Source organism: Ceratotherium simum, chromosome 2, assembly GCF_057802395.1.
Source record: "Ceratotherium simum simum isolate JZ-2026a chromosome 2, ASM5780239v1, whole genome shotgun sequence".
Classification (NCBI taxonomy): domain Eukaryota; kingdom Metazoa; phylum Chordata; class Mammalia; order Perissodactyla; family Rhinocerotidae; genus Ceratotherium; species Ceratotherium simum.
The window spans coordinates 74,222,298-74,242,185 of NC_141901.1; the positions used below are offsets into that span (position 1 = coordinate 74,222,298).

The 19,888-nt window shown below is 40.6% G+C and overlaps 1 protein-coding gene across 2 annotated transcripts in view; it reads right to left on the reverse strand.

Moving 5' to 3' along the window:
* Window positions 1-18,703, reverse strand: part of LRRC8C (leucine rich repeat containing 8 VRAC subunit C) — a 77,441-nt gene extending 58,738 nt beyond the window's left edge. The window contains exon 1 of one of the 2 annotated variants that reach the window (XM_087447837.1): window positions 18,473-18,703. The gene's annotated coding sequence lies outside the window, so the exon portion shown is untranslated. The remainder of the gene's footprint in view (window positions 1-18,472) is intronic. The other variant, XM_004420867.3, reaches the window with a different exon arrangement.
* Between the last annotated feature and the right edge of the window lie 1,185 nt (window positions 18,704-19,888).

Below are 19,888 nucleotides of genomic sequence, written 5' to 3' on the forward strand. Positions count from 1 at the left end.
CTTATTCCCAGCCAATGAAATATAAACAGAAAAGATATATTCAACTCTGAGTTGTATCCTTAAAGGAAAGGAGCTTGCCCTCAACATACCTCCTCCCCACTTCTGAGCTGGGATGTAGGCTTAGTATTAAGCCTACATTCGACCAGCGGGGGATACATGATAGCAGTGGTGAACATCAAGACCTAAGGAAGCTGAACCCTTGATAGACCCACATAATTATGTTCCTACCAGTAGGAGAGAGAAAGAAATAATGCTCTTTCTTGTGTAAGCCACTATTAGGGAAGGAGGAGGCAGACTCTCTGACAGCACTGGAACTCATAACTTAACTCTTTAGTCACATGTGGCAGTGCCCACAGTGGAGTAGGTGATGCATGCCAGGTGGGGAGTATGAGAAGCCACAGGATACACATGGCATATTTTCCAGGCACACTGACTTTACTCAAATGTTTTGGATTAAAAGGAAGTGTTATATTGAAACCAAGAAGGATATAGTTTCATGTGCTTTTTAAAGTTAAAGTATAAGATATTAACTGAAATATGGTGCTTCAAACAGAATGCTTCTAGTTCTACTCCATATTTCTGAAATGAGCAGAAAATCTCTCCTAAGGGAGGCTCTGATGGAAAGTATGTGGCACATTAGCTGTAGAAAGAACATTAGACTGGAGGTCAAGGTTCTATACCCAATTCTACTGCTGAATATTATATATTAGACAAGTCCTTCTGCCCTGGTGCTTTTACATTTGTAAAACAGGGCCACACATCTATGTGTCCAGTCATTACATTGTCATACATATGTATACTTTTGAGTTGCATGGGGGATAAGATGACAGACATGATCTTGGAAGGCAATGAGATGCTAGAAGTTGTAATCCTAGAACAATGACATCTCTGTGCAAGTCTTCTCAAAAAAGGCTGCTCACCATCTGAACAACCTATTGTGAAGCTCTTCAGTGGAAAAATCCTACACAGAACTCCCAAATAGCTTTCTATGCTTCACTATTAAATATGAAGACATAATTATAGATTATCAGCCATTTGGGGAATGCCTCCAACCTGAAAGACAGATATAAACAAGACAAGCACACAATCAAAGGAGCAAATGAACACACAGAAAAACCAAAAGCAGGAGAAACATACAAAGCAGAGAGCAGCAGATCATATTTAAAAAACTCTAAACTACAATTAATGTTCTGAGAGAGATAGCAGAAGATATTGTGTCCATAAAATGAACACATCATAAAAATTTTAGAAATTAAAAATAAGATAAAAACATCAACATAAGGGTTAGATGATAATGTTGAGGAAATTTATCTCAAAGTAGAACAAAAAGGCAAATGGGAAGAAAAAGTAGATATATAGATTTCATATCTAGTATCTGAAAAACAAATCTCATAAAGATTAAAAACAGAAAGTGAGTGGAGAAATTACAGAAAAAATATTGCAACAAAATTTTCCCAAACTGCAGGATATGAGACTCAATATTAAAACGCTGACTAAAGTGTTCAGCACGATGAATGAATAAAGACCCATACCACCATGAGGTTTCAGAACACCAGGGATAAAAAAAGATCCTAGAAGCTTCTGGGGGATAGAAGGCATAAGAGAACATATACAAAGAAACCAAAATCAGAATGGCATTAGACTTCTCAGTAACAATACTGGATGCTAGAAGATAATGGGTAAAAAAGCCTTTAAAATTCTTAGTGAAAGTAGTTGTCAATTTAGAGTTCAGTACCCAGCCAAACTAACTTTCAAATCTGAGAGTAGAATGAATAATATATTTCAGCCATTGAAGGACTCAGAAAACTTATACCTTCTTTCTTTAAAAAGTACTGAGGGATGTAAAGGCAATAAAAAGTCTCTCCTCTAAATTCCAGACTTAAATATCCAGCTGCTGACTTGACAATTACAATTGCATGTTTAATAGGTATTTCAAAATTAGTAAGTCCAAAACAGAACTCTTCATTTCACTCCCAAATCTGCTATTCCCATAATCTTCCACATTTCAGTTCCTCTGCTTCAAAACTTTGGAGTTAATGTTGACTTCATTCTCTCACATCCAGGTCTATCCTGTCAGCAAAGCCTATTGTGTCAATCTGTATAATATATCCAGAATGCAACTATGACATACAACTATCTACTGGGGCTTTGGGGAGAAAAAGGGGAAAAAAAGGGAGGAGGATTGGCAATAGATGTTAGCTCAGGGACAGTCTTCCTCAGCAAAAAGAGGAGGATTGGCAGAAGTTAGCTCAGGGCTGATCTTCCTCACACACACACAAAATATGTATCCAGAATCTGACCATTTTTCATTATGTCTACTGCTACAATCCAAGCCACTAGCATGTCTCAAGTGATCTATTGCAACAGCTTCGTAACCTAATCTCCATGCTTCCATCCTTGTCTCCTAGTCTCTTCTCTACCATTGTTTCTCAAAGTGAGCATTTTCAAGGAATCAGTAAGGTCAAAACTATTTTCATAAGAATACTACACATTATTTGCCTTTTTAATTCTCATTTTCTCATGAGTATACCATGGAGTTTTTTAGAAGCTACATGACATGTGACAGTGAACAGACTGAATGCCAGACATTAAAAAGATTTGTAAAAATTTAAAGCAATGTCATCTTCGCTTTCTGGGGGGAAAATATAGCTATTTTCATAAAAATATGTTGTGTGTGTTAACATGTAGTGGCTTTATTATTATTTTAAAATAAATACTTAGTTTTAAATTTCTAACATGGTAAATAGCTACACATACAACTCACATAAAAGTCTTTGGGGATCTTCAATAATTTTTTAAGAGTGCAAAGGCCCTGAGGCCAAAAAGTAGGCTAAGGGCTTCTCTACACTGCAACCAGAATGATCTTTTTAAAAGACAAGTCAGATTATGACCCTCATTTGTTCAGAACCCTCTAATGGCTTCTCATCTCACTCAGCGTAGAGGTGGACAAGACACCTCATGAGCCTACAACACCCTCTCTTAATAACTACGACTCTCCCCCTTGCTCAGTGCCCTCCACCCACAATGGCCTTCTTGCTGTTCCTCCACCTTTATATTTGCTATTCCCTCTGCTTGGATCTCTCTTTCCTCAGATATGGATGAGTCCCTCCCCACTTCCAGATCTTTGCCTTCTTTTTTTTTTTTTTTCTGTGAGGAAGATCAGCCCTGAGCTAACATCTGTGCTAATCCTCCTCTTTTTGCTGAGGAAGACCGGCTCTGAGCTAACATCTATTGCCAATCCTCCTCCTTTTTTTTCCCCAAAGCCCCAGTAGATAGTTGTATGTCATAGTTGCACATCCTTCTAAGTGCTGTATGTGGGACGCGGCCTCAGCATGGCCAGAGAAGCGGTGTGTTGGTGCGCGCCGGGATCTGAACCTGGGCCGCCAGTAGCAGAGCGCGCGCACTTAACCGCTAAGCCACGGGGCCAGCCCCAGATCTTTGCCTTCTGAGCCATATTTTTGTTTCCCTTGCCAGATATTAAATACTTGCAAATATTTCCCTGTTCTCCTGTGGTAGTGCTACCCCTTATCTTTGCCACTCGAATATATATATTTTTTTTGTGAGGAAGATCAGCCCTGAGCTAACATCCATGCTAATCCTCCTCTTTTTGCTGAGGAAGACCAGCTCTGAGCTAACATCTATTGCCAATCTTCCTCCTTTTTTTTCTTTTTTCCCCCAAAGTCCCAGTAGATAGTTGTATATCATAGTTGCACATCCTTCTAGTTGCTGTATGTGGGACAGGCCTCAGCATGGCCGGAGAAGCGGTGCGTTGGTGCGCGCCCAGGATCGGAACCGGGCTGCCAGTAGCCGAGCGTGCACACTTAACTGCTAAGCCACAGGCTGGCCCTGGAGTGTTTTTTTACCCTACCCCCTCTGTCACCGAGTAAGTCCTCAGGGACAGTGGCTGGTTTTTAACCTCTTTAAAGAATAGCAGATCTGGTGGTTTGCACCCAGTACAGTCTTAAATTAAAGATATATGGCTGGGCCTGCCCAGTGGCGTAGTGGTTAAGTGCGCGCCCTCCGCTGCCGGTGCCCAGGGTTCCGATCCCGGGCGCGCACTGACGCACCTCTTGTCAGGCCATGCTGTGGCGGCGTCCTATATAAAGTGGAGGAAGATGGGCAGGATGTTAGCTCAGGGCCAGTCTTCCTCAGCAAAAAGAGAAGGATTGGCAGATGTTAGCTCAGGGTTGATCTTCCTCACCAAAAAAAAAAAAAAAAAAAAAAGAGGTGGAAAAAAATATATATGGCTGATCTCAAGGGGTTATCTGGCTAAACCTTCAGGCAAGACTATATTCAACCCATGGCAGAGAGCCCCAACTCTATTCTCTTTTTAAAATCTCCTAAAGACCCAGCCTCTGTGAAAATTTGTGAAAGGCTGATGACCTGATGTCATCCTTATGCTGCAGGTTAAACTTTTATCTCTTTTCAAAAGAGATGTGCAATCGCTCTTCATATTCAGTTGGTGACCCCTTCATACCCTTAGAAGTAATTATTAAATTTCTATTTGTCCTCCTCATCTTAGCTGAAACATCCCAATTCCTTTCATTTTTTCCACATAGATTCAGTTTTTCAATGCTCTAATCCTGTGATGGTCTTCCGACTCTTTTCCAAGCTTTTCATCTTCCTATTTGTATAGTCCTAAATTAAACTGTAAGAGTTAGTGTGGCGTCAGAAGATTCCTAGAGCCTACTTTTCTCTTACTGCATCCCAGTGTATGCTTTTAAAATATACAATACATTGCCTTGTAAAAGCAAAATTGTTCTGCATCTGTTTGTATGATATAACTTGCAACCTCCTCCCAGAAAGAAATGTGTTCTTGATACAATGCTTGACTAATTGATTCTCATGAACTTAATGACACTAAGACTTGTTCTGGGAAATTAGTTACCACCCACGCAGCTGACCAGCTGTTAACCAAGTTTAGTGGCCTTTAACCAAATATTTTCTTCTGATGTCAAATTTAATGCTTTTCTAACCCTTCTCTTTTCCTATAAAATGTCCCTACCAAGAGCAAATCTTTGAATTAGCCTACTAGTGAATTTTCCCTCACAGGAAGTTTGTTATAAAACTTTGATACATTTTTTTTTTTAATGCAGGGATCAGTAAACTTATTCTATAAAGGGAGAGATGGTGACTATTTAGGCCTTACAGGTCACATATGGTCTGTGTTACATATTCTTTTAAAAATTTTTAAACAACATTCAAAATGTAAAAACCAATCTCAGCAAGTGGGCCATACAAAAACAGGTTGCAAACCCAAACTACTGGGCCACAGTTTGCCAATTCCTGTTGTAATGGTTCTTGAAGGTTCCACAGAGGCTTGCTCATCTCAAAAGCAGCAGAGCTGTTGGCAGCCTCTGGATCAGGAACTTCATGCATGTATGCCATTGAGATCCTTTGTGCTTCTCTTCCTGAGCTTTGGATTTTTTGCTGCGACACGGCAATTTGAGCACTTGAATGTCAAAGTCTAACAGCCATCTGAAAGGATTCTCATTCTACTGGGCTTAAGATGACTTGCCATCTAAGTTGAGAGCTTGGAGAGCAGTTTGGGTCCTAAGACTTGGTTGAACTTGGGGTTGGAGTTAAAACAGAACTCCTCTCCAGGATGAGATTAGAGAGGTATTTCGATATCTGAGTGACAAAATGAACCCCAAGAAGGGGAGTCAAGTGTAGAACCCAAAGTCTATGCCCCATGTTCTAAGTTTGAGGATCTCCAAGGCCAATGTTTTGCGTTTGACACGTTCCATGGCTAAATGTCTGTTATATTAGTAAGAAACAACCAAAGCCCTTAAAAAGATAGTTTAGGATGAGCAAGTATGCATTGTTAAAGGAAAGTTTCCAAAACTTGGAAATGAAGCAAAGATAGGGCAGTATATCCTTTCAATGTAATACTGAAGAACTGTTTAACTGGCCCACCCAAGGATTATTTAGGGAAATACACCCTTCTTTGACTTGCTAATTAAAACTCCAAACATTATGTTTTTTATTGCCCTGAAGGACATTACCTAGTTTTGTATCTAACCTAGTAATGCCATTCTAATATGCTTTTTTCAAATAGTTCCTTGAATGCTCTTTGAATCAACTGGCTCCTTTATCAAGGAGGTGAATAAATCTTTGACATGTTCATTCTATATTCATTTAAGAGTCATGTTCAACTTTTTGAAAATTATCCTTTGACAACATTTACAGAAGTCTTATTTTGTATTTTGCTTGCAGTGAGTCTGTGTATATATTTGCATCTATATTTGCATCTGTCTAACAGAATTGTACATAAGAATTCATTCAAAGGTTTTCTGTACATTTGCCTGTGTCTGGAAGCCATTATTTACAGTGTTCCGTTTTTGTGGTCAGTAGTTCTTTGGGCACCTACTAGACCTATAGCTTCCCCCTTGCTTAGGACACCTCTAAGAATGAAAGTTAAGTGGTCACAGGAGTTTGTCCTTTGTGAGTCAGGAGAACACCTCCTTAATCAAATAAATTCACTCTATTGAAGGGAAAGGGAAAATCTGCCTGGGTGGTTTACCGAGGGTATGAAGAGAAAGGGTTAAGGGAAATTTCTGCCAGGTGTAGGTCTGACAGTGAATTAAAAGAATAGTTCTAAATAGACCAAAACACATAAAATCTACAATTTATCAAGATAGTCCATCCATCACCACCTCCGGCAAAAGAGCAGTGCCTGAAAGAATGTTAAGCAAAGAAAGGTGTTTTACTTTTAAAAGTGGCTTTACCTCTTTCCAGAGGGAAATTAACAAGGCTAAAAGACTTTCCAATGAACAGAGTTCATGTTTTCTAGGCAGAAGCTAATAAACACTTACATACATCTAGAATAAGGGAATATGAAAAATATCCCCCCTCCCACCACCCCACACAAAAAAAGGAAAACATGCACAAAACAGAAGTTTGGAGTTAATGGGTAGTGTCCAGGTCACTAACAATAAGGAACCAAAAAATATGCAAAGAGCTATCCAGTCAGCCTTCAGCAGGCCTTTCTATATTTCATTTTTTTGTGTGTGAGGAGGATCAGCCCTGAGCTAACATCTGCCAGTCCTCCTCTTTTTGCTGAGGAAGACTGGCCCTAGGCTAACATCCCTGCCCATCTTCCTCCACTTTATATGGGATGCCTCCACAGCATGGCTTGACAAGCTGTGCGTCAGTGCGTGCCCGGGATCCAAACCGGCGAACCCCAGGCCGCTGCAGCGGAGCACGTGCACTTAACCCTTGCACCACCGGGCTGGCCCCAACCTTTCTATATTTCTTAACCAGAACTATTAATACAAAATTTAAAGAGATTTAGTTGCAAACTATGATTGAATTATATAAAATTCAAAGTTCTGCTAATATTCCTGATAATGAGGAATACTTTGACAAATTAAACTATTTTGTTAATTTTCATTAAAAAGACAGTTAAATGTCTTAGCCCTGATTTTATTCTAGTCTGGGATATGATGCAAGAATTGCACCTCATTTACATCAAAATTTTAAACACAAAGTTACCTATTACCTAGCAATTCCACTTCTAGAAAATCTATCCAAGAGAAACGAAGACTGGGGCCAGAAATATGTATAGGAATATGTATAGGAATGTTCATAGGAGCATTATTCCTCATAACCCCAAAGTGGAAACAACCTAAATGTCCATCAACTGATGAATGAATGAAGATATGGTATATCCATACAATGGAATATTATTTGGCAATAAAAAGGCATGGAGTACTGATACATGCGACAACATGGATGAACCTCAAATATATGCTAAGTGAAAGAAGCCAATCACAAAAGACCACATATTGTATGATACCATTTACACAAAATATCCAGAATAGGCAAATATATAGAGACCGAAAATAGATTAAGGGCTGCCTAGAGCTTCAGAGGAGGAGAAGTAGGGAGTATGGTGGGGAGTGATAGCTAATGGGAACAGTTTTCTTTTTGGGGTGATGAAAAGGCTTTAAAATTATGGTGATGATGACACAATTCTGTAATTATACTAAAAACCACTGAATTGTATACTCTAAACAAATAAATGTTATAGTATGTAAATTATATCTCAATAAAGCTGTTAAATGTATTTTAGTTCATGCATGACTGATCTGTTCTCTGACAGGATGCGTATTCAATTGGAAGTTAATAAACTCCTTATCTATCTCATAGGTCAGATCATTATTTACACTAAAACTTGAAGTGTTTGTAGATATATTCAACAACATTGAATTATAACTAGTGTCTGTTTCTTTAATGGTTGTAAATTTCAGGCAATGCTGCAATAACGTGAAACAACAGAATGTCATATTTCTATGATAAGTTTTTAATATGAATAGCGACTATATTATTTTTAAGTGGCAATGCAAATTGTAATTCAAGATAATTAATTTTAAAGCCTGGGACTAATATTAAAATTAGGTAATGAATGAGTAATCTTTGACAAAATACTATCATATGATAGTTTAAACCTGTGTATCATATTTATATGTAAACATAATTTGTTCTTCATAATATTCAAATAATAAGACTATAATAATTGCTTTATAACATGCTTTATAAAATTAATCCTATCTTAAAAAGTAGTTTAACACTTTAAATATTGTCATCCACCATTGTTTAGCTTATGTGATTTATATGATAAATAAAAAACACATATTGAGATAAAATTATTTTTTAAAGTAGCTTAATAGAATAAATAACTGGTAACTAGAAAGAACAATTACTTTTGAGATGACCTTTTCTCAATGTGAAGCTGTAAAATTATTTACTTACTATACATTTTACCTGGATGGCAAAGGTTATTTTTTTCCTCACTCAACCCAAATGTGTTCTTTCAGAAAGGGCAATTAGCTCTCTTGCTTTTGCGCTTTTTGGTATTTCAAAATTATATATAACTGAAAGCAAACAGGCAGAATAATAAGAGATTCCTGGCCTCTACAGAAATTAAAATTCTGATATTTCTTATATAGTTTCTGATTTAGTTGTTACTAGTTAATAAGCCAACCAACAATATGGCTTTCTCTTATCATTAAGCATCTATATTCTTATCTGACAATATTTTATAATGTTGCTTTAAGATTATGTTCCAAATTTGAAGCAATAAAAAAAGGAACGGGGGGCCGACCCCATGGCTTGGTGGTTAAGTGCGCGCGCTCCACTACTGGCGGTCCGGGTTCGGATCCTGGGTGCGCACTGACGCACCGCTTGTCCGGCCATGCTGAGGCCACGTCCCACATACAGCAACTAGAAGGATGTGCAACTATGACATACAACTATCTACTGGGGCTTTGGGGAGAAAAAGGGAAAAAAAGGAGGAGGATTGGCAATAGATGTTAGCTCAGGGCCGGTCTTCCTCAGCAAAAAGAGGACTGGCATAGATGTTAGCTCAGGGCTGATCTTCCTCAAAAAAAAAAAAAAAAAAGGAACAGGTTTTTTGTACCCAAAACATTTTTGATACACACTAGACAGCATCTAGGTAGCACCAGAGATTTGCTCCCTCTCCTATAAACCAGGATGTGGCATTCACAAGTAAAAGGGATTCGAGAAATCACTAGTTTTAATTGATTTGCTCCTTAATTCCTCAATTAGGTCAACAGTAGGCTGTTCTGTTTATTGCAATCACATTATGGGGAAAGTTGTGAAGTAACAAAAAAAAGTTGATAGCTAAAATGTTATTAATGTAATTCTGTTATTAGATACCCTTTCAGGATAAGGAAAAGCATCTTTACATTCATGCACAAGGACTGACTGAAACAGCAGCTGTCAACAGATTAACTTCTAAGATTTTGTTTTAAATTTCAAATACCCACACATCAATTAGAGATTAGTGTGGTGCTTATTTTTTATTTGTTGCTTTGTAGATTCCTTAGGATATGGAATTCTAATTTCTAATCACCAAGTCTGTAAGGAGAGATACTTTTACTTCCTTCCCAGTCTTAAGTCTTTAATTTTTTTCATCCTTATTACACTGGCTAGCCTCCTGTATAATACTGAATGAGGATAAGATTTGTCCTTCGAAACCAGCCACAGAGCCACCCAGTTAACTGTCAACTGCTAGTCAAGAGTCTAGTAACCTTGAACCCATATTTTTTATCTAGTCTAAAAATGATATCTAACCATCTATTATTCTTATAAAATGTCCCCTGTAAGAATGAATTTTTGAAGTGACCTACCAGAAACCTTTTCTCTTATATTTAAGACTGAAATAAAACTTTAACATATGCTCATAAACGATTTGTCCAAAAAGTTTTTCTAACAGTCTATTCAGTCTGCTAGTTATCCATCACCATGTCCTTAGGAATACTTTTACTTTTGCCCTAATGGCATATAGTTAGTCTTCCTCCATCTTGCATTTCATTCATTTATTCACTCAACAAATATTTATTGATCCTTTGCTACATGTGACGCACTATTCTAAATACTGGTGATACAGAAATGAACACAACCAAAACAAATTTAGTATATTTGTGTAGTTGGTTTGTTTATTTTTCTTCCAGGTATAACCCTATACTTTCCTTAAATGAATTTCGTTGCTTAGTTTTGGCTATTTCTTTTTCTTTTTTGTCTATGGCCATACCACCATGAATGCGCCCGATCTTATCTTTTCATTTTTATTTCATTTTATTTTGCCAAGCTAATTTCCAATCTTTGCTTCAATGTCAAGCTGCTCTATCCACCATGGAGCTGCTTATAGAAATATCAGATACATGTTTTCTATGCCATCCAGATCCTTAGATAAAATGCTTAAACACTCAACTCAGATCCAAACTCTAGACACCTCCAGCTACTAGCTCCTCAATTTTAATGACTTTCTGGATACAGGCACTCACATAGCTGTGCATTAACTAGAAAGTTGTGTGTGCTGGACAGTATTTCTTAACTTTGCTGATAAGAACATTATCCTGGACCTTGCTAATGTCAAGGGAGATAATACAAATTAGCTTGACAATGTTTTCCTAATGAAGCTATTCTTGTAGTTATTTCTAAAAATCAAGATGTTATTAGCTTAATAATCCTATGTAGTATTTTTCCAGCAGTTGGATTTATGTTATATCTTTCTCATTAAAAAAAAAATATATTTGAAGCTGTTTCTAATTTTCATAAACTTCGAGAGATATGAGAAAGACTAGTTAGCAATTTTTATCAATTTGATGAGTTCTTCAAATACACAGGGAGAACTCTCAGAATCCATGATTTTCATATATTTAGGTTATTTAGTAACTTTTGCCTAGGATTTATTTTGACGTCCTGACTTCATATTTTATATAATACTTGCTCCTAATTTCCAAACACATATAGAACTATTTCCATGTACATATTTCATGACCCTATTAAGAAGGATAACTTCTAATTACACTATCAAATTTCATTACCAGAATTTAAAATAATAGAAAGGGAAATGGATACACTCCAAGATTGTAGGTTAGAAATGTTACCGTAAAATATATCATTAAATATTTATCCCATGACTCTGTCTCGAGCAGCTATGTCCCAGGCCCTGCGCGGGTGCTGTGAGTACAGAAGCCAACGAGACAGATATGGCCTCTGCCCTCAGGGAAGTTTCAGTGCAGCTCCAAAAATCAAACAAAGAGAAAAGATGTCGAAAAACAAATACATTACTGGAGGTTTGAAGGTAAAGGAAAGAGAAAAGAACAATATAGTTAAAATAAAAGCTGGAGGAGATGAGGATGAGTTGTTTTGGGGGAAGGGAGCATGCAAGAGTGGACAGGTTCCAAATGCTGAAAAAAGGCAATTAATAAAGAAGCCAACCGCCTCTAATCCTTGGAACTCCCAAGATTAGACATCAGAAGCCCAGGCTTATTCTCCCTAGGGAACTGGATAAGGAACCGAACATGAAAAATCTAAGAATGACTTCAGAGGCCCCACTCTCCCCAAATATCTATTTGCCATGAACCAAAATCTCTTTCATAGGGAACACAGTGTTTCATAATTATAAATAAGTGGCTTGAAGTACAAATGATCTATTAAAGACAAACTAATTTATACTCATGTATAATTGACCAGTCACAAGAATGAATGGCTAATATCAGAGTCTTTGTAGTATAACAGAAACAAATAAAGGATGTTGAGCATTTAAAGTTTCGGAAGCTCTTCCCATCCAGGAAACCAAAGGATGCAGTTAGAGGAGGTTTTGGAAGATAACTTTATGAATTTAATAATTTTGCCAAGGTGGAACTGGGACAACTAGAAGCCTTATATTTTTTACCTATGTATTTCAATGTAAGAGCCAATAAGTATGCTTTTTTATACTGGCAAAAAAAGAAAGCAATCTAATTCCAGAGAATTTGTTAATTAAGGTATCATGTGCATTCATACAAATATATATATTGACTTTTCTTCATGTTTTTTAGTTCCATATGGCTCTTGTGTGATGTTCGAACATAATATCGAATCATGCTACACCATGTGCCCTCAATGGAGCGGCAATCTTGTCCCCGTCGAAAATTCGTCCTGGGGGGTAGAAAAAAATCTTAAATAATGTTTTGTAGCCTGCCAAAAGACTACAGTACATAAACAGATATACAGTGTATCTGTGGTACAGTAGTTCCCCCCTTATCCGCAGTTTCAATTTCTGCAGTTTCAGTTACCTGCGGTCAACCTCGGTCCAAAAATATTAAATGGAAAATTCCAGAAATAAACAATTCATAAGTTTTAAAGTGCACATCGTTCTGAGTAGCGTGACGAAATCTTGAGCCATCTGGCCCTCGCCCGATCCCGGACGTGAATCATCCCTTTGTCCAGTGTATGCACACTGTATACACTACTGCCCCGTTAGTCACTTAGTAGCCATCTCCATTATCAGATCACTGTCACAGTATTGCACTGCTTGTGTTCAAGTAACGCTTATTTTACTTAATAATGGCCCCAAAGCACAAGAGTAGTGATGCTGGCAATTCGGATATTCCAAAGAAAAGCTGTAAAGTGCTTCCTTTAAGTGAAAAGGTAAAAGTTCTCGACTTAATAAGGAAAGAAAAAAAATCATATGCTAAGATCTATGGTAGCTTTATTACAGTATATTATTATAATTGTTCTGTTTTATTATAAGTTATTTTTGTTAATCTCTACTGTGCCTAATTTATAAATTAAACTTTATCATAGGTATGTATGTATAGGAAAAAACATAGTATATATAGGGGTTGGTACAATCCTCGGTTTCAGGCATACCGGGGGTCTTGGAATGTATCTCCCACAGATAAGGGAGGACTACTATATTACAATTTATCTAAAAAAGGCTCATGGAGGGAGGGTAATAATGAAAAAAAAGGTTGAGAAACACTTCTCTCTGAGCTCCCTTATGTTCTCTCCAGTGTTTTAAGCCCTTGGGCAGTTTTTTGGCTCAGCCAAATGTCTCTTTTTGCTCTACCTTCCCACCTTGTTCCAGTATGGGAATAGCTTTGGTTCTTCCAAGTCCTTAGAAGGGTTCTTCAAACAACATATATTTCTGGATTCCTTTGACTCAAAATACTTCAGTCATCTGGAACATTTTCAGTTACTTCCTTAAGCTTTAAAACATCTTTCTTAAAATTGATTTTTCAATTTTGCCAATTCTTTTCTTTTCTGAACGCTATTTATTTTCTGAACCCATCTTACCATTTCTCTACCAACTGCCATTCACATTTAGATACACCATAGATTATAGAACTGTATTTTAAGAGGACACCCATCCAGCACCATAAAATGATCCTAAATTCACTCCCAGAACTTGTGACAGTGTGTTATACTTCTAAGTAGGTAGCCCAGGTTCTTTTTTTGTCTCATGCTTGATATTGGAAAAGAGTTCGGTCATTCTCTACTTTTAATAATTAGGAAATTTTCAATATATTCTTGCCAAACGACTTCAAGCAAAGCTCGGGGATTACCCTCTTGCCTTTCTGTGCCAGTCCTGGGAGCAAATGGGAGTGCATTAACGTACGAGATGATCACAGCCACACTAGTTTCTCTCCTCCCTTGCCCACCTTGACCCCACAGTCCCTTTCCTATTTCTATAGTCCAGGAATGACCAATATCGAGCAGGCCTCAGTCATACAATATTATTGTTGTGCTTCATTTCTTTTACCTCTTCCTTTATTTTTTTCCACCTCTCACATCTGTGGTGAGAATGTCTGGGTCTTTTTCCTGTGCTAATTCTCTCATGAAGGGCACTTCTAGTTGTAGCCTCCACACTGTGCCATGATTAGTCCTATTTCCAACCAAAGGGGTTTGAAATCCTCCTTGCTTATTACCTCAACCTTGTCTCTAAGGTAGGTATTCCTTTCCCTCAGGTAAATAAATCCTATTCCTAATTAAAGAAATCCATCTGGACCATTACCCCGTCTAAAATGACAAACTACTCAAATACTGTTGATGTACATGCTTAATTTATTTGCAACCTAATGAGGTTATTATACCACCACAGGAGCAATTTATTAATGAAACATAGCTATCTTACATGGTACCTAATGGCCAAGGCTTTGTTTAAGAACTATGGGCTTCCAGTAAATGTAATTCCAGTTAAATTGGTGGAGAAGGCTGGGATGAACAAGTCTCAAAATAGAGAGGAAGGTGCCACTAACTATCACGTAACAGAGACAAATAATTTGGGTAAGGATCTCTCTCAGAATATCTGACTCATCTTTCATTCAGGAAACAGAAAACATCTGTTTCATACTAAGCAAAGAATACAAAGAAATAGAAAAATGTCCCTGTCCTCAAAGAGTTTATAGTCTTACAGGATATTACCTGGGCAAATAACTTAAAAAGTTAATTTAAAAAAAAAAAGCATTAGGAGGGCCAGGGCCAGTGGCCTAGTTGGTTAATTTCAGCATGCTCTGCTTCAGTGGCCCAGGTTCAGTTCCTGGGCATGGACCTACACCACTGGTCTGTCAGTGGCCATGCTGTGGCGGCAGCCTGCATACAAAAAGAGGAAGATTGGCAACAGGTGTTAGCTCAGGGCGAATCTTCCACAGCAAAAATAAATTAATTAATTAAATAAAATAGGAGTACATGTCTGAATTATAAGGGAACTGACAAAGGATTTAAAATGGAAGGTATATGGGCTCAGGAAGGAGGTAGCTGGACCTTAAAGAAGATGCAGAATTTTAGCTGACAGAGGCTTGGTCAAGGGTAAGGTGTATGGTGGGAAGATACTGGGATTGTCATGGGGCCTTGAATGATAAGCAAGGCTGAGAAATCAAGAGAGGCAGAAAACAGGAAAGTATGTTCACCAAAAATTACAAATTCCAATCCACTGAAATATGGCTAATAAAGTTCCAAAAAATATGCAGAGTGGAGCAAAGGAAAAACTACATAAGGCGAGTAAATATTTATGTCAGAACTACGAAAAAAAAAAGGATGTGATTCAAAAGTTAAAGATGCTAAAAACCAGATTAACCTTTGTATAGCTGAAGAGTGAAGCAGTGATAGCAATGACTAATCACTGTATGCATGTTAAATACACGGAAAGTGAAATACAGCAGAAATTTCAGTCAGTGCTAGGATACAGGGGTATTAATCTCCACCATTTACTGAGCACCTACTAGGAACAGGAGCTGTCCTTTATATGGTTTGCTACATTTAATCTGTACAATAATCCAACTAGGTAGGCTTTATTAACCCCATTATATATGACAAAACTGGGCTCAGAGAAGTTCAGGAAGGTCAATTAGTTTGCACTCTTACTGGGCGGTAGAGCCAGAATTTGATACCAGCTTTCCCTATCTTGAGGCCATGCTCTTTTCCCCATGCCAATCTGGAATGATTTACATTTTAAGAGAAATTAAGTGGATCCAAGGATACCTCCACAGTAATGTCACCCCCACTGGCTGCAATATGCTTTCATCAGTGATCCGGGGCTGGAGATACAGCAAGCACTCCAGGGATTGAGTATAAAATCTTGGGAGTGTGTTGCAGCCCATGAGACCATCATTGTCACGTGGATGAGAAGAGCTGATGAGTAGGAGTGAAATGTCCATTAGTTTAGACTCTTAATCAGTCATTTAATAGAGATCAGTGGCAAGAACATGGGTTTTCAAAACAGATCGCCCTGATTCCAAATTTGAATTCGCTATATACTAATTACATGGAAAACCCTGGACAGGTGACTTTACTTCCTCAATCTTAGTTTCTTCATTTAGTTGTTATGGTAATTTAATAAATTTGTGTAGGAAAAAAAGAGGCAGCTTTGGATAACAGAAAAGTATACCTTTAAGGCTAAAGAGGCTTGGGCTCATTCAGGCATTGTTAGCTGTATGTTCTTGGGCAAGTCACAAACTCTAAAGCCTCTTTCTTCTTCTGTAAAATGTGGATGGCACCATCCACCTTAAGCGTTTCTTATAAGAATCTGAGATAATGTATGTTAGGTACCTAGAGCAGCTCGACTATATCATAGTAATGTACCATATTAAACCATTAACACAATGCTTGGCAAAATAAGTTTCCACACCATTTCTTTTTAAACTTGGGCTCTATTATAATGTTATTGGTGACTATAACTTAAATTGAAAAATCATAACAATTTGGTAAAAACTGGACACCTTAGGAGTTAAAAATATTGCTAACTTCGTTCTTTTTTTAAAAGATAAATTTCATATAAGTGGAAAATTATTCATTCTTTTCTTAGTCCTTAGTCTTTTCTCACAGTCCCTAATACATTTTTTTCACTGAAAGCATTCCCTTCTAAAAACATTTCATTAAACAAAGTGCTTAGTCAATCTGAGAAATAAGAGATTAGTACCATTAACAAAGGCTTTGATAATTTTATTAATAAGAAAATTGTTAAACATGCTTGCTACCTCTGATACCACTCGGGTTGGTGGGCCCTATCTGTGGTCAATCCATTATGAGGACCATGAAAAGTCTTCACCCTTGCAAAGCTGCTCCCCACCTCCCCTTCAAAAGCAGACAAACTAACTGACCTCAAGACAGTATTTAAGTTAATCACTCCAAAGTAAAGTAAATCAGGGTTACACCTGTACCTTGGTCTTCCCTATTTAAGCAAGTCAGAAGAAATGAAAATATCATCGAGTTATATACATCTAATCTGTTATCCATGTCCAGACATCCAACATATGGTTTATGAATCTGAGCCAATTTTGGGAGGTTCAGCTTACATTTTGGGTTTACACAAATCATTAAAAAATAAAGAAAGGAAATGTATAGATGTATAAAGCTGATTGGCTCTGGCGATTTTGCCGAGTTGTGCCAGGTGAGAGGGTGCCATCACTTTTCCTCCTCTCTCATCTAGATGGCATTTTACTGACTTGTCCATTATGAAGCCTATGTATGCCTTCGTAAACCTCTACATACCTGTAGGGAAATGTGACCACTGGTTAAGGCTCCATTTCTTACATTACCAAGGGCTTGTAAGAAGTACGTGACTAAAACAGGACTGCTATTTCCTTCATCTATTCCTCCCCCATAAGGCTGAATTAAATGGGGTCATTCAAGCCTCCCTCTGCCCAGCGCCAGCACTCCCACAAGGACTGACTGGTTCATATTTTTTACTTTAAGGAGGATGCGGACTTGAAAGTGTTTCCTAACTGGTTTGCTGGGAGTTGAAAACGCTGAAAAAGAATTTGAAACCAAGTGAAGTTTGGCCTTAACACTCTGAAATATCCGTCCCGGGATGTGGGCTAGGTGTCTGTGGTTGTTCAAAGCTAGGTACGGTGCGAGGTTCTGGAGGAAGTGTAATCTGATGTACACCGGCAAGCGCGCGGTGGGGGAGGGAAGAATTGGCTGAGGGGGAAAGGAAAGGAATTAGCGTCTACAGAGCACATCCTAAGGTTCCGAGTTGCTAACTCCATCCAGAACCACCTCGTTGCTGGGAACCAGCTGCAAAGGGAAAGACCGCCGAGCCTGGGTTTGGTTGAAAGCAGCGGGTCCTGGCCTCTACCGCCGGCCTAGACACCTGGCTTCTGGGGCCCGCCCGATCCGGCTAAACCCGCTCTTCCCTCTGGTCCTGCAAAGGAGCAGACATCGCGCTCTCGTTCCCTTCGGAGACCTTCAAATTCCTTCCTCTCCTCCAAAGTGCTAACTTCAGGGGCTCAGGGGTAGCAAGGGGAGAGCAGATCAGAAGGGACAGGCCCTAGGGTCTCAGGGATTTTTAAGGTAGGAAGAACGAGGATGGCCCCCGGCCGTGGCCGCGTTTCCTCCTCATCCTCCACCAGCTGTCCCCCTCGCCCCCCCCCCCCGCCCCCAGCCAAGTCCGCAGAACCTGCCGCGGTGTGCTTGGCGCCGGGGGTCCCTCGCCCGGGCACTGGGGCTGCCGTGGGATGGGTGGGGTAGGGGGTTGGCGGGTCCCTGAGCCCTAGCAGCGGATGGTTCCAAGGACCACACATTGGGCGGGCGACCACGTTCTGCCTGCCCTAGAGCAGGGAGAAGGCAGGGTCGCGAGCCAGGCGGGGCCCGTCCTGGCTCCCGCGCACCTAGCGGACCGAGCCCGCGGTCCCCTGCGGGCCGCCGCTCTCCATCCCTCCGCGGTCCCCGCCCTTACCTCTGGGCGCGAGGGTGCCGGCTGGGGAGGGCGCTGGGGAGCGGCGAGCTGTCTCCCGGCCGGCTCAGCGACGGCCAGCGACGGCGGGGTCGCCCGCGGGGCCGCTGCTCATGGCTTGTCGCGCCCGGAGCACTGCGGCCGCGGCCACGGCGGCGCCTTCCTCCTAGTCCTCTTCGCGGGCTCCGAGCCGGGACGCAGCTAACGCCCCAGCCCCGCAGCCCTCCTCCCCTCCGCCTCCCCGGCCGCGGCCGGAGCCGCCTCCAGCGCCGCCCCGCGCGCAGCCCGGCCAGCGGCAGCCAGCGCCGCCCAGCGCCCGGCCCCGGGGTCGCCGCCGCCGCCCGCCAGCCCACTCGGCGGTCCCAGCCCGCTGTGACGCAGGCCGCCGTGGCCGGGAACTTCCTCCCCTGCAGAGACCACCCCGCGCCCGGGACCAGCCAGCGAGGGCTGCCGCCGGCCGCCGGCGACTTTCTTCAGGACGTGGACAAAATCCTCCCGCCACTGTCCGGCGGGGCCACTCGGCCTCCCAGACGCCCACCTGGCGGCCTCTGCCTGGGGAGTTGGCTGCCTCTGCTACCTTCCCCCTCATCCCTAACAATGCGCGGAAAACCCGAGGCTTGTCTGCGCTCAGCGTCCGCTCCACTACCGCAGCTCCTCCCCTGGGTAAGTTAGAGAGGAGCAGCTACCACTAAAAATAGCCCTTCTGGGAACTCCTCTGAAGGCCTGGGGTCAGGATAGGATAATCCCTCCTCGTTAGCTCCCTCTCCCCACGAGAACAGAAGGGTGGGAGGCAGTGATGGGACGCACGGAGGGAGACGAGAAGGAGAAAGGCAAAAACGAATTTTCCCTGGACGTGAAGCCAACGAGCCCCTTGACCCCCGAGTCTCCCCTCCGGCAGGAACCACCGTGTTCCTGGACACTGACAGGCGGGCTCCCTGATCTCTCAGCTGCAGGTTCTAGGGAAGCTGAAATTGAATGCTCCGCCTACAATTTCTTGCTGTGCATAAAGGAGTTGACGCTGCGCATTAAAGCCACCTGTTGTTTAAAGAGGATGGGGGAGGGGCTCTCCCTTATCTGTTGATCTGAGCCCTGCTTTTCTTCTCCACATTCTCCTATCCAATTTCAGGATGAAAACGCCAACTCTACCTTGTTGAAAGCTGACAGCTATCTGTATGGAAAATCTTCTGCTCAGTGAAAAAATGTAGACAAGATGACTAAGTAGTATAAAGTCTCTGAGATGCCTCGTCAATACTATTCTAAGAGCACCAAAAATTAAACTAGTGCTCTGTCCTGGCAGTGGGGGAAAGCCAGATGCACCTGAGTAGAGCAATTAATAGACAACTTATCGTCTTTCACTAGTTGGTTTGCTCTTACACAGCAACCCTTAAGAAAACAGGCACCTCATTTTACCCTATTTCT